This window comes from Mytilus galloprovincialis, chromosome 7 (genome assembly GCF_965363235.1).
Source record: "Mytilus galloprovincialis chromosome 7, xbMytGall1.hap1.1, whole genome shotgun sequence".
NCBI classification, from domain to species: domain Eukaryota; kingdom Metazoa; phylum Mollusca; class Bivalvia; order Mytilida; family Mytilidae; genus Mytilus; species Mytilus galloprovincialis.
Window position 1 is genome coordinate 61,205,765 of NC_134844.1, and position 13,549 is coordinate 61,219,313.

General features: G+C 31.6%; 1 long non-coding RNA gene across 1 annotated transcript; it reads left to right on the plus strand.

Annotated features, from left to right (window-relative positions):
- Window positions 1–2,203: 2,203 nt before the first annotated feature.
- LOC143083416 (uncharacterized) lies at window positions 2,204–8,901 on the plus strand. Its single transcript, XR_012980697.1, has 2 exons — window positions 2,204–2,935; window positions 8,495–8,901. It is a non-coding gene; the product is annotated as an uncharacterized LOC143083416 (long non-coding RNA).
- The last annotated feature ends 4,648 nt before the right edge of the window (window positions 8,902–13,549 follow it).

Sequence of the window (13,549 nt, forward strand, 5' to 3'; positions counted from 1 at the left end):
TTTAGGAAAAAAATAGGTTTGTTTATATATTTTTGTTTTGGTAGATTTTTGCATTCTTGTATCATATGTATTTCATTTTATAAAATTCTATTATATTGACATAGATGTGTGAACAAAAGAAACCGACATAAGTTACAAATTTGAAAACATAGTACAACATTCAACATTGTGATATAAACTTGATCATTATAAGAAGATACAAATATGTCAACAAAGAAAAACAAAAAAGGTACATAGACAGAGCAAATGAGGGAAAAACGTAAGTCAAGAATACAAAAAGTTACCATCGCAATAACGCTATGATGAGCTGCGTAACTACCTTGCCACGTCAAATGAACAATACCAAGAGTAAACTTATCAGTTAAAGTTAGTTTCACCAAAACAAATAAAAGAACTTTTTTTTTAAAGAGAGGCAAAAGACATCAAAAGAACAGTCAAACTAATAAATCGAGAATAAACTGACAACGCCATGGCTAAAAATGAAAAAAAAAAAACAGACAAATAATATTACACACATTTTAGAACACTATCGACTGAGAAACACGAACCCCACCAAAAATTGGGGGTTATTTCAAGTGCTCCGGAAGGGTAAGCAGATCCTGCTCCACATTTGGCAGGTGATAAATAAACAACGTCAGTTTCAAGACCATATACATACCAGGGGAAATACGTCAAAGATGTGCATTATCTGCCTCACTATTTGTTCGGTTTGTTAAAATCATGGCGCGAAGGTTATAATTAGGAAGCCATAATGATTTTAAATGTATGAATATCAAAGTGGTTGTCAAAAGCGAAGAATAAATATTTCGCAAATATAAGACGATATTAGTTTATTTTATTTTAATCTTTCCAGTGTATGATCTTTAGAAACACGAAAAGTGTAGCATAAGTTACTATGCTAATAGGGTGTAGAACAATCATTCCATCGGTACAAGGCAGTGTAAGTCTTTCATCAGTGAGCTACAATAAATGCCACTCGTGTTATCCAATAAAGAGGTTTTACTAATTTAAGGATAGTTATACTATATGTATCTGAAGAAACTAGATGTAAGAATTTGATAGGCTATCCATTCAATGAAAGTAATTTACGCTTTCTATCTACACAGGTTTATAGTACGAACCTTCTTGCTAGCAATGTAGATCGTTAGTAGAAGCCAACTTTCAGTTCATATCATTGTGATTTACTTCTCAAGAAAAAAACGTTGTTAATGGATTTAAGTATGCTTATATTATAGCGTATTTTTGATGATTTTTTCATTATTCGAATTGGTATAGATTTTGTGAACTTTCAATACATATATCTATTACAACAAACGTATAAGTATCAAATACAGATATTGTATCATGCAATGCACATGAAAGGAATGCCATTAAATTTAGTTACGACTATTCTATGTCTAACTAAAAAACTATCGTCAGGACAAGTTAACTTCTTTTCCAATTATTTTCTATCATTTATCATTTTTTTAAATTAGTTTTCCTTTACGTTACGTGAAATTGTTGAAAAACCAATCATAAAGTTGTTTATAAGGTTTTTTTTTTTGACACGGAGAAGAGCATTGATATAGAAACAAATTCTTTTAGTATATAAACGTTATTTTCATTCATGAAATGTCGTCCTTTATATATCTATATAATTACAATGAATATATGTTTCATTATAATACGTGATTCTGATTAGCTACTCTTCAATCTCACGTTATTCTTTAAGCAAATTCATTACACAATAAAATGTATCATTCATGAAAACACGAGGTCCCACAATAAAGTGCATAGGTAAATTTAATTAAAACCTGATAAAAATCGTGTTGTCATGATCCTAGCTAAACACTTTAATTATAAGTATTGAATGCGTCTTTTTGAAACTTCATATGGTTGTAAAAGCGTTGACGGTACAAAATGTACTTCGGTCAACGCTTTTACATCCCAATTAAGTTACAAAAAGAAGCATGCAATTCCTAAAATAATGTACAACAGAGGAATAAACAGCATGGTCCATTACTCGTACAAATAAACAGTTCAATATAATCCAAAAAACTTAGATCTCCACTGCTTCATAGATAACCTAATTATTAAATTCCCGATTTAGAACTGTTTATAGCATGCTTATTTTGCACTTCGTTGTTATGATGAAAAACACAACTTACTGTAGTATCTTTTCAAATGTTTTTGTCGGTAGAAACACAGACACGTGAGATAGGTGTTTGTGGAAGGTCTACCTTTAAGTCTTACTTTTATAGTGCAACATGATTATACTTAGGTTCAATTGTATAATCAAAAGAAAGATGGTCTTGCTGTGTCTTTTTATACTATTGTTTTCGTGTACTAGCGGATTTTTGTTCGAGGGAAACTCACAGACTGTAAGTACATTTTTGTACGACTAATTCTCCTGTGTCTGACGATCATTTTGACATGCTGTTGAAATTACTGGTAGAACAGAGACAGAAACAAAAGGACCAAGACGAAATGATTAAACAGCTTCAACAGGAACTAATTACCACAAAAATTAAAGTTACAGAAGCAATTCATGATTTGAATAAAACATCTTGTAAAGAAACGGGATCGGAGGAAATTCGGAATTTGACGAGGTCCCTACAAACACAAATCGACACCCTAAATGTGTCACAGATTCGTCAAAAAACAATCGTGACGGATTACATGAATAAAATCCAAGCTTTAGAACATGAATTGACAACGTTTAACCATCTGAATAGTTCTATTAATCTACTTAGTGTTTCCAATGTTTTAAATGTGACCGAACATTTGAACTCCGAGATACAGGGAACAAATTATAAACTTGCCGCGATTGAAAATGATGCCAACGCTAGAAAAAATGATTTCATAGCACTTTTTAACAAAGCTGATTTGACAGAAAGAAAAATGGAAACTATCTCACAAAAACTGGAAGAAAAATTGAATGATTGAAATAAAAGAGGTGAGAAACATTTTTCTTTGTTCTTTTTAATTTGTATCTTGTGTTGGATGCTGATGCTACTCAATACCGTTAACGTTACATATTGTACTAGACCAGAAGAACGATTTGTATAATGGTTTGCTGTCGAATGTTCTTTTTGCTGTTTTTTTGGAAGTATGTCCTGTGCACGATGTTTTGTCAAAATTGTTAACATCGCAATGTCTACGTTATTGTGTCTTTACATTGTATCTTATCTATATATTAATTTTGAACCTTTGTGTTTCCATCGTTCATATTGAATACATCCGTCATGTTGACTTCTGTTTCCTGCTTATTTTGTATATATAGTCTACTCCTTTCTGTTTACATCGTTCATATCGTATAGATCACAATGGTTAACATATCGCGTGAACATCCTGTTTACTAATATATTGTAAATCGAGGTTAAACCTTTGTTTTTACATCGTTCACCTCATTAACATCGTATTAATGTTGTGTACCAATTCTAAGTTTTTAACTTACATTGTTGACAACGTATATATTGCAATGCTAACAATATCGTGTCAACATCGTGTTATTGTGTTTAGAGAGTCTATGCACTTTTGTTTACATCTATCACATCGTCTACATCGCATGTTAATATTACCGTGTCACATCGTGTTATTAAGTATATAGAGTCTATGACTTTGCTTTTGCAGCGTTCACATCCTATAAATCACAATGTTAACAATATCTTGTCAATATTTTGTTTATAATGTATGTCTACACCTTTCTGGTTACATCGTTCACAAAATATAAACCCTAAGCCTAAAATGTCACAGTATACATGTTATATACACTATCTGAAACCCTAAGTATTCCTGCCTATTTTAATTTTTACCAATATCAGGTATTTGTTAAACATTCACCATGCAGTTTTCATTACAATTTTTCAATCATCTCAAATGTTTGTTTTTATTCATTTATATTTTCAATACATTTTTTTGTAGATTTCATGTATACCGTTTGTATCTTTTATATATTTTTTCTGCATTTGTGTAGGATTTTATAATTTTCGGTAAAATAATTTTATCATATATGCACTTATTTGTAATAGCACTTAAGACATTACTTGAGTATCGAATATTAAATGGTTTTAAATAAAAGAACATACAATAAGTTGTAACATATCGATGTAAACGATGTCAACATTTCATTACATTCCTAACATTATATCGCACACTACAAACCAAACGATGTAAACACGATCGATATTGACAATATATTATATAAATCGATGTAAACTGTGTATAAGAGCTATTACAATGTAAATGACATTTACATAATACAGTGTTAACACATTTGATATCGAGATGTAAACAATCTAAACACGATATTTTTACAACATTATATACTTCACGATGTTAACGATGTCAACAATATATAAGAATTCATACAATGTTAACGATGTTGACAGGATATTGTGTTAACATTGTCCGTATTACGATGTCAACAAAATTGTTTTAACATGTTGCACTGGACATGTCCATGGTAATAAAATAACAATGTTTTTTGACATGGCGATATTTATATACAATAATACGATGAGAATGATGTTAACACCAATGTATATGTATGTATAATATAAACATTATATTGACACAATTTTGTTAACATTGCGATGTAAACGAGGTGAACGGTGTGAACAGATTATTATTATTTTTTTTTTTTTTTTTTTTTTCATTAAAACTAAGTTTTATTAACATATTTACATTTGTTAATAGATACATCAAATACCGATACCTTTTCCCGGCCTCGTTAATATTAGTATAGAACATCTATTATGGTTAATTATGTTAGTACACAAATTTTCAATAATCCGGATATAATTCATGTCTTCGCCTGAATGATTTTCTATACTAGTTTCTTTGTTTACAAAGAAGGTAGATAACACGTGTAGTGCTAAATGGAATATACATTACTCTGTTAATTAGTGCTTTATTCAAGGAAATGTTTCGAAAATATTTGTTTTGAAAGGATTATTGATATGCCGTTATCTTTTTCTGTTGTGAATATTCGTTTGAAATGCAAATGCGTTTTACAAAATCTAACTACACTGTCTACAGTAAAATCGGATGCTATTTTATCAGTTGAAGGTAATTTTTATTTTCTGACCGTTCTAATGTCAGATTATAGATTGTTATGTCTTGGATAACGTTAAACTAGTAAAAAAAAAATATGAGTGGACCATAACAAAAATGAATAATATATAGTACAAGTAATAACCATGAAAACATAACAAATATATATATAAAAACAACTGTTGACTGTTGTATGAAAATACAGTCAAATCTCTACTCACAAATGATAAACACTATAATTTACATGTATACTCAAACAGGTAGTTATACCTGTGCAGTGTTTGAAGAAAAATTACAGTATAATCTCTATATTTCAAATATTTACATGTATATACATATGATAAACAGGTAATTATACCTGTGCAATGTTTGAAGAAAATTACAGTACTGATAATCTCTGTATTTGGGTGAGATATTATTTTTCCAGTCATCATTCATTATGTCCTAGTCAGACATTCAGTTCATTAAATTGCTTTAATAGTCTGTCAATTTTATATCCTAAAAAGTTTCTTATTTCAATAAAAGTTCTGATCTCTTGTCTTAATATTTTGAGTGGTTGTATTACTTTTATTTTTTTGTCAGACATATAGTATACTTTATATATTGTGTAACTGATAATAGTTAAAAGTAAATTTAGTTCATAGTACTCTTTATCATGTATTTTATATCCCAAAGCTATGCTTTTTAGATTAATAACATGTCTTCCAATATTTAATTTCTTAAGAATTTTTTGTACTTTTTCCCAGAATAATTCAAAATATGAACATTTGAGGAAGAAGTGTTCATAATTCTCTATTTGTTTACAGTGTAAGCAGGTATCTGTTTCTACTATATGCCATTGTTTTAATAATTGATTACAGGGAAGTATATGATCAAGTAGTTTCTATCTAAATATTTTATATCTTTTATCATCTAAAAATGTAAAAATAAATTTTAATGTTTCATATGCTAGATTAGTATTTTCTAGTGTAAAATATGATTTCCATTTTAAAAAGCCAACAGGTGTTTGCATTTCCTTTGCTTCAAGTAAGAAGTTATAAATATCATGGTTATGTAGGGTTTGAATAGGTTTTTTGTTTATGATGTTCAGATTTTCTTTTGTGTTTATATTGACTTGTGTATGTTTAGAAGGTGAGTTTTTGATGATATTGGTCCACTGTTTTGGAATAGCTTTCTTCAGTTTTGTAAGCTCAGCTATCCAGTTTTCCTTATTTTTTAGTTTACTTAGTATGATGTCTGAGGATATATTTCCATCTTTATCTAATAAATCATTTATAACCAGAATGTTGCTTTGTATCCAGTTTTTAAACAGTAAACATTTATTGTTGATGTTAATATATTTATTGCCCCATATTACTTGTTTCCTTATTTCCCAAAACATTGTAGGCTTTCGTATAGTTTTTTCTTTTGCTTTTATCCAGGTCTTTATTAACTGCATATAAAACTCTGGGATTTGTTTTATAATATCTTTTTCAATTATATTTATATTGGCTATATTCATCTTGAATATTAAAAAATTATCTCCTAACTTATTCAAAATATATTTTGGAATTATTTTCCAATTTTGCTCATCATTTTCTTCAAACAATAATTGTTTTATCCATTTTAGTTGAATTGTTGAAATATAGGTATCTATACAAATCATTTTTAATCCCCCTTCCGTATAATTTTGCGACAAATTATCTCTTTTAATCATATCTCTTTTTCCATTCCATATATAGTTATATATCATAGTTTTAATGTTTTGGATAAAATCTTTTGGTAATATCATATTGCTTGCTATATATGTTATATTTGGCAGCATTAGAGACTTGACTACAGTTATTCTTCCTAGCATTCTTTCTTTTTGACCACATGTTTATAATTTTTTCAATTTTATCAGCTTGTTTTTGACAATTAAGTTTTTTACAGTTTTCTTTATTATAGCCAAACTAAATGCCCAAACTTTTTATAGGTTCTTTCGTCCAATTGATTCTTTCGAATTTATCTTTAGTATGTTTAAGTCTGCCTAGCCAAATTCCTTCAGTTTTAGTTCTATTTAATTTCAATCCTGAGAATGAGCCAAATGTTTCTATTAAGTTCATGACTAAAGATATTTCCTTTTTGGATTTTAAAAATAAGGTTGTGTCGTCAGCCAATTGACAAATTTTTATACTACAGTCTTTTCCATTTAATTTAATTTGGAACCCTTTGATATTTTTCTCAGATCTAATTCTGCATGCTAATACCTCCACCGCTAGTACAAAAATCAAAGCGGACAACGGACATCCTTGTCGAATTCCACGACAGATCTGAAAGGGGTTTGATATCCACCCATTATTTACACTGCACCCTGATATACCATTGTATATAGTCTCAACCCAGTGTATAAAATCTTTTTTAAATCCAAATGTTTTTAATGTTTGTATCATGAAAAGCCATTCAATTGAATCAAAAGCTTTTGAAAAATCTAGAAATAAAATTGCTCGTTCAACATTGCAGTTTTCAGCATAGTCAATGACATCTTGTATTTGTCTTATATTAAATCCAATGTATCTATTTTTTACATAGCCCTTCTGGTCGGCATTAACAATATTGGGTAGAACTTTTTTTAGTCTTTGTGCAAGTGTATAAGCAAGAATTTTAACATCTAAATTTAATAAAGTTATTGGCCTATAGTTATCCAGAGATTTTGGATCATTTCTTTTGAACAGATTATAAACACTTACTTGACACTTTATTGTCAAAATCGCGATATTGGTGACATCGCAATGAATGTGTTGAGAACGAGGTAAACACAAACGTAAAGATTTTGTATACAATATAAACACGATATTGTTAGCATTTTGATTCATACGATGTGAACAATATACACAGAAAGGAACAGACTCTATTAACATCATCAAGACGATGTTGACATGATATTTTTAAGATTGCGATGTCTACGATGTAAACGATGTAAAAAGAAAGACATAGATATAGACCATATGAACTAGAGGTTGACACGATATTATCAACATGTCGATGTATACGATGTAAATGATTTAAACACACGATGTTGACGATGTTGACGATGTGGACGATGTAAGCATGATATTATCGACATTAATAATTATGTAAGCGATTTGAACGATGTAAACACAAACGTTCACACCATTAATACGATATGCGCGATGTGAACGATGTACACTCGATACTGTCAACATCCTGAAATATACAATTGGATTGATGTACTCTCAAAAGTAAAGACTCGATATACAATATAAACACTCTGTTGCCATATTATTGTTATCATTGCGATGTGAACGATGTGAACGATGTAAACAGAAAGGTATAGACGTAATATTTATAACATGGCCACAATGTTGATACGATAAACTGTTTTATAATAATTCGTACTTAAATACATTATCTAATTTTTTAATATTATTATTTCAAAATTGAATTAAAAGCATACACAATTTCATTTTCTACTTTTCAGTTATTCTGGTAGCCGGGGCAACAGCAAATGATTATAAAGGCAGACAAACAATATTATTTGGCTCTATATATATTGCAAAGGGAGTTGGAAATGTTGACTCGTTTAAAACATCTGGCATATTTGTTTGCGAGAAAGTGGCGTATACCAGGTATCTGTATATGTGGTGTCAAACGCTAGGACTTCGCAAATAGAAATTTATAAGAATGACGATTTTCTTGGAGATGCATTTGGCAATCTAGACAGCTATTATGCTATATCATAATATATCATAGCTATATCAATCGAACAGATGGACATTAACGATAGACTAAAGGTTATAGTTGATCAAGCCATGCATGTTTATGGCGGAAGAGAATCTGTAATAACAATATTGCAAATTGCGTAATTCCCGATTATGCCATAACCAATGATGATAGTTTCGAAATTTTTATATTTAACTATTAACCAGATACAAATATGCCTTAGCCACAGGCATCTTATAAGATAATCAAGATGTGGAAAATATTTCTCTGCTGAGAATAAAACACAATGACAATCAATCAAAAATGTATAAAGGTAGTTATATTCTAATTCGTCACCTCAAACGCATATAAAGTATTTATAAAATAAAAACAAACACTTGTTGCATAGGAATAGCTCGCCAGCATGTGCAGCTTACTGTTAAATTTTATTAAAACAAAATATTGAGTCCCGATGTCATGATATCGGCAACACCGCTGCGTAGTACACGACAGCCTACAAAATAGAAAAACAAAATCAGAAATCATATATACATATAAATATTAATAATCAAACAAACAATGTCCTACTGATAGTATAAATATCTATCTATCTATTCGTGAAAACATTTCATGTCCATACATTTGACAATGTTTGACTGTGGTTGAATTTGGAATATTATACTACGGAATAAAAGACGAATCTTTAACTGCAGAAAGAGTTCTTATAACAGCTAAATTTTGAAACAGTATCGTATTACATATAAAGCCTGTCCTTTTCCATCTATTTCTCATTTACACGTAAATTTCACGGAACAAAGACAGGCATGCCACCAAAATCTACCAGAACTTGTAGTCGTGGTGTTAGTGGTAGAGGTAGAGAATGAGGCCTCTGACACAGGAGCAATTTTGAATTGACTAATTCAACATGAATCACAACATATTGCTGGTCCATCAAGATCAAATCAATTCTTTACTCTTTCATCAACTGATCATAGTGACCAAACTGGAGTCTCCTGTCGGTTGATAAACAAGGATGAACCCAACAGGACTTACGCTGTCTGAAATGTTTTCGTCTTTGCTCTCTCAATAACAATATCACGGCCTGTTCTTTTTGTATCTGTGTTATTAATTGTAGGAGCATTACTACATGTACATGGTCCTGTGTTCCATGATTAAATTGAAATTACTGTTTCAAACAAAACCAGAGCTTTTATATATTGTATGTTACAACGAAAATGACTAGAACTCGAAATGGTCGTATTATGAACGTAGTCAAGTCGTAAAAAGGCGTGACGAGGTCAACATAAGCGTGTTAGAATCGTACTTTGGTCTTCAACATCATAGTATGAACATGGTATAGTCGTAGTAGCAGCGTGGTTAGATCGCAGCGAAAACGTGATGGTTGTATTGAGGTCGTGGCAACGTCGTTGTGAGAGCATAGAGCAATCTCTTCGACTAGAATCGCGCTTTCGCTACGCTCTCGCTACGTTTGTACAGCGACCTTTGCGATCTCACCACGACCCTACTGCGGTCTCACTACGTTTCTACTACGACCTGATTTTTTCAAGAACGCACCATGATGGTTTTGAACATGCTCTGCTTATCACGCTCATCATGATCATGAAGAGCTCATCATGATCGTACCACGACCTTACTGCAATCTATTCGCTGTCTACACAATCGCACTACGATCGTCAAAATTTGCATTTTTCAGAGATCATAGTGCGATCTTGGTTTAGTGTTACTCCGGTATGAATGTCACACAATATCAATTAAAAAAAAACAACAGAAAAACTAGCATTAGACTAAAAATACAGATGAACTTGCAGAGGCAGAAGATGCTAAATAATTAAACTCGTATGTCAAACAAAAACCCACAATGCCATGGCAAACACGAAAATTGACCAAGCAACAAACAACAGTATACAGAACACACATAGAAAAATAAACACTGATCAACACGAACCTATCTTTAAGGTTGATTTATGATGGGTGGGTACGCAGATCCTGCTCCACCTAGAGAAGCCCATATAGGTAGGTCACATTCGAGAAAAAAAAAGGACTCCGACAACTTAAACACAAATTTTCGTAGTCTTTTCTGAAACAGATATTTAATAACGGTCAACCAGCTCGTGATTGCGTCCGTACAATATTGGCGAATAGATGATCTCTACCACTTGGAACCTGGTTAAATACCTTCCTTCTTATACAGGCAATCACGAACGAAATGCAAGCTCTGGAATATCGGATCAACAGAACCTGGTAAAAATAACTAAAATTTGCACAGTCTCACATTCTCAGACAAATTTTGGATATAGAGTCAACTAAAACATAATTCAAAATGAACGCCCAAAAAATCAAGTGACTAAGTCAAATAGATTGGTATAATTGACAACCTTTTATGGAATAAACATGAAACTGTGAATAGTGTTAGGTATGATGATAATGCCTTTTGTTAATACGATACCATTTAAAGAACTAGTAATCAATAATGGCTGCCAACAGTCTAAAAGTTAAGTCCAGTACATTTGTACAAGAGGAGTGAAAGATACCTCAGATATATCCATGGTTAACAAGATAGAGACCTTCATACAAACGATTAACAACACAACACAAGATAGAAAAATAAAGACTAAGCAACAAGAAACCCACCAAAAACTGGGGGCTCAGGAAGGGTCAGCAATCCTTCTCTACATGTGGTACCCGTCTTGTTTCTTATGTTAGTACAAACCGGGTAATAAGTCATTTTCGGTATATCACATTTGTGAAACTGAAGGTGATTGTAGTTACGACATAACGGAACGTATCCGCTACCTACTCTGAAACGAATAATCAAAAATGGTCAGCCTACTCTTGATGGCATCCGTAACATTTACGAAGGGGTGATTGAAATTTCAACAATTGGAAATTTTGGTTTGATAGCTTCATTGTGAGCATCAATCCTTTATGAAGGAAATCATGATATAAATTACAAGCCCGGAAATATCTTTTCACTTGGAGATATATACTACGTATGCAGGCGCTTCTGGAATGGTGCTACACAGAAATAGAATGTTCACCATGTGGAAGCTGAAATCATCACTTTTGTCTTAGTAAAGTTTTGATTACAACCAACCCTCATTGTCAGCTTCGAAATGCATGTCAAGATATGAAGAAGACTTAACTGTATCTGTTGTATGCTTTATCTCAAATTCGATTGTATAGATGCATTCAAAAAACTAAAAACATCTGATTTTTTTAGTAAGAGCTAGAACATCATCTATATAGCGGAAAACAAAAGTTACCACTTTCTTACTTTCTTACTTTTTTGGAATTTCATGTATAAAACCAGCCTCATAAGAATAATAGAACAAGTCGGCAAGAAGTGGGGCGCAGGTGTTCCCATGGGAAAGGTGTTAAATTGTTTAAAACCAAGTCCTCCAAATGTAACAATTAGTTGTTAAAAAAAATCAAGGATCTTGATAATGTCGGTTTCAAAATATTTTTGTTTGAATCAAGGTGATGTTTTAAGATTGATTCCTCACTTAGACAGGATACGTGTATCTACGTTGGTCACTCTGCTTATGAACCAAAACAATACCAACTTCTTAAGCTTGGAATGGGGGATACGTTTGTAAAGTGTAGAAAAGTCAATGTACTATTGCAAGATGAAAGAGTCTAAGATTATACGTTTTCTAAAAGATCTTTGGGTTTGTTTTTTTTTTAGTTTCAACATCTGTTTCATGCCAAATGTAGAAAGGTAGATTCACACTAACTGTAAAGCCCGACTTTGAGTGGCTGATCAAATTGATGTGAATATTTTAGAAAGAGGTGCTTGGAGCACTTGAAGACCAAGTAAAAAACATGTACCTTTGTTAGTAGGAACTCTTATGTAGTTTATGTATTGAATACAGCAATGACAGACCCAGTTTTTCATTTGAGGTTGAAATTACAACGGAATATAGAACAAACCTATGATTATCCAGGATTTTCTCTTTAGTGAGTGTCGTGGGGTATATGTTAAGTTTCCAAGTGAATTGTCAATACATAATTCCTTTATCAAGCAGTTTATGTAATGTGATTAACACACAAAACGATGGAACAACAACATATTTCATGGATTTAGGACAAGTATATTGCAACATTTGGGTCTTTATTGATTGACGTACCATAGGTATTGACAGACCAATTCAGTTGCCTAATTCTGATTTGTATCAACAACCTCAGAGCCTTAGTGTTCTCGGTGATAAGTGATTATTTGCGTCTTCTTTCTCGCGTTTAAGCCATTGCCTGGCATAAATCTTGACTGAATTTATTTAAACTTTGATGTTGGGTTTTTAATTGATTGATTTAGTCTCACGAAATCTCGCATTTCTCAGAGAAGTTTTATTTGCAATCATACAATTGATCACTTTTCAGTAAAAGCATAAAACTTTCCAGTGTTAGTTACTATGCTAACGAACATTTTGACATACAGTCATCCATAGAAGAATATAAGAAGTTTCTGTATCCCAGTAGCTTGATATATGAAGATGTGGTATGAGTGTCAATGAGACAACTCTCAATCTAAGTCATAATTTATAAAAGTAAATCATTATAGGTCTTCAATACAGATCCTTGGCTAACACCGAATAGCAAACTATGAAGGGACCTAAACATTGCTAGTGTAAAACAATTCAAACGGGAAAATCAACGGCTTTAATTTATATTAAAAACGAGAAACGAGAAACACTTATGAACCACATCAACAAACGACAACTAATTGTTTGTCAGTATCATTCTGTCTTGAACCAACATTCAGGATCGTGCATTTTCAAAATTAACAACAGCGTACAGAAAAAAAAACAATCCAATT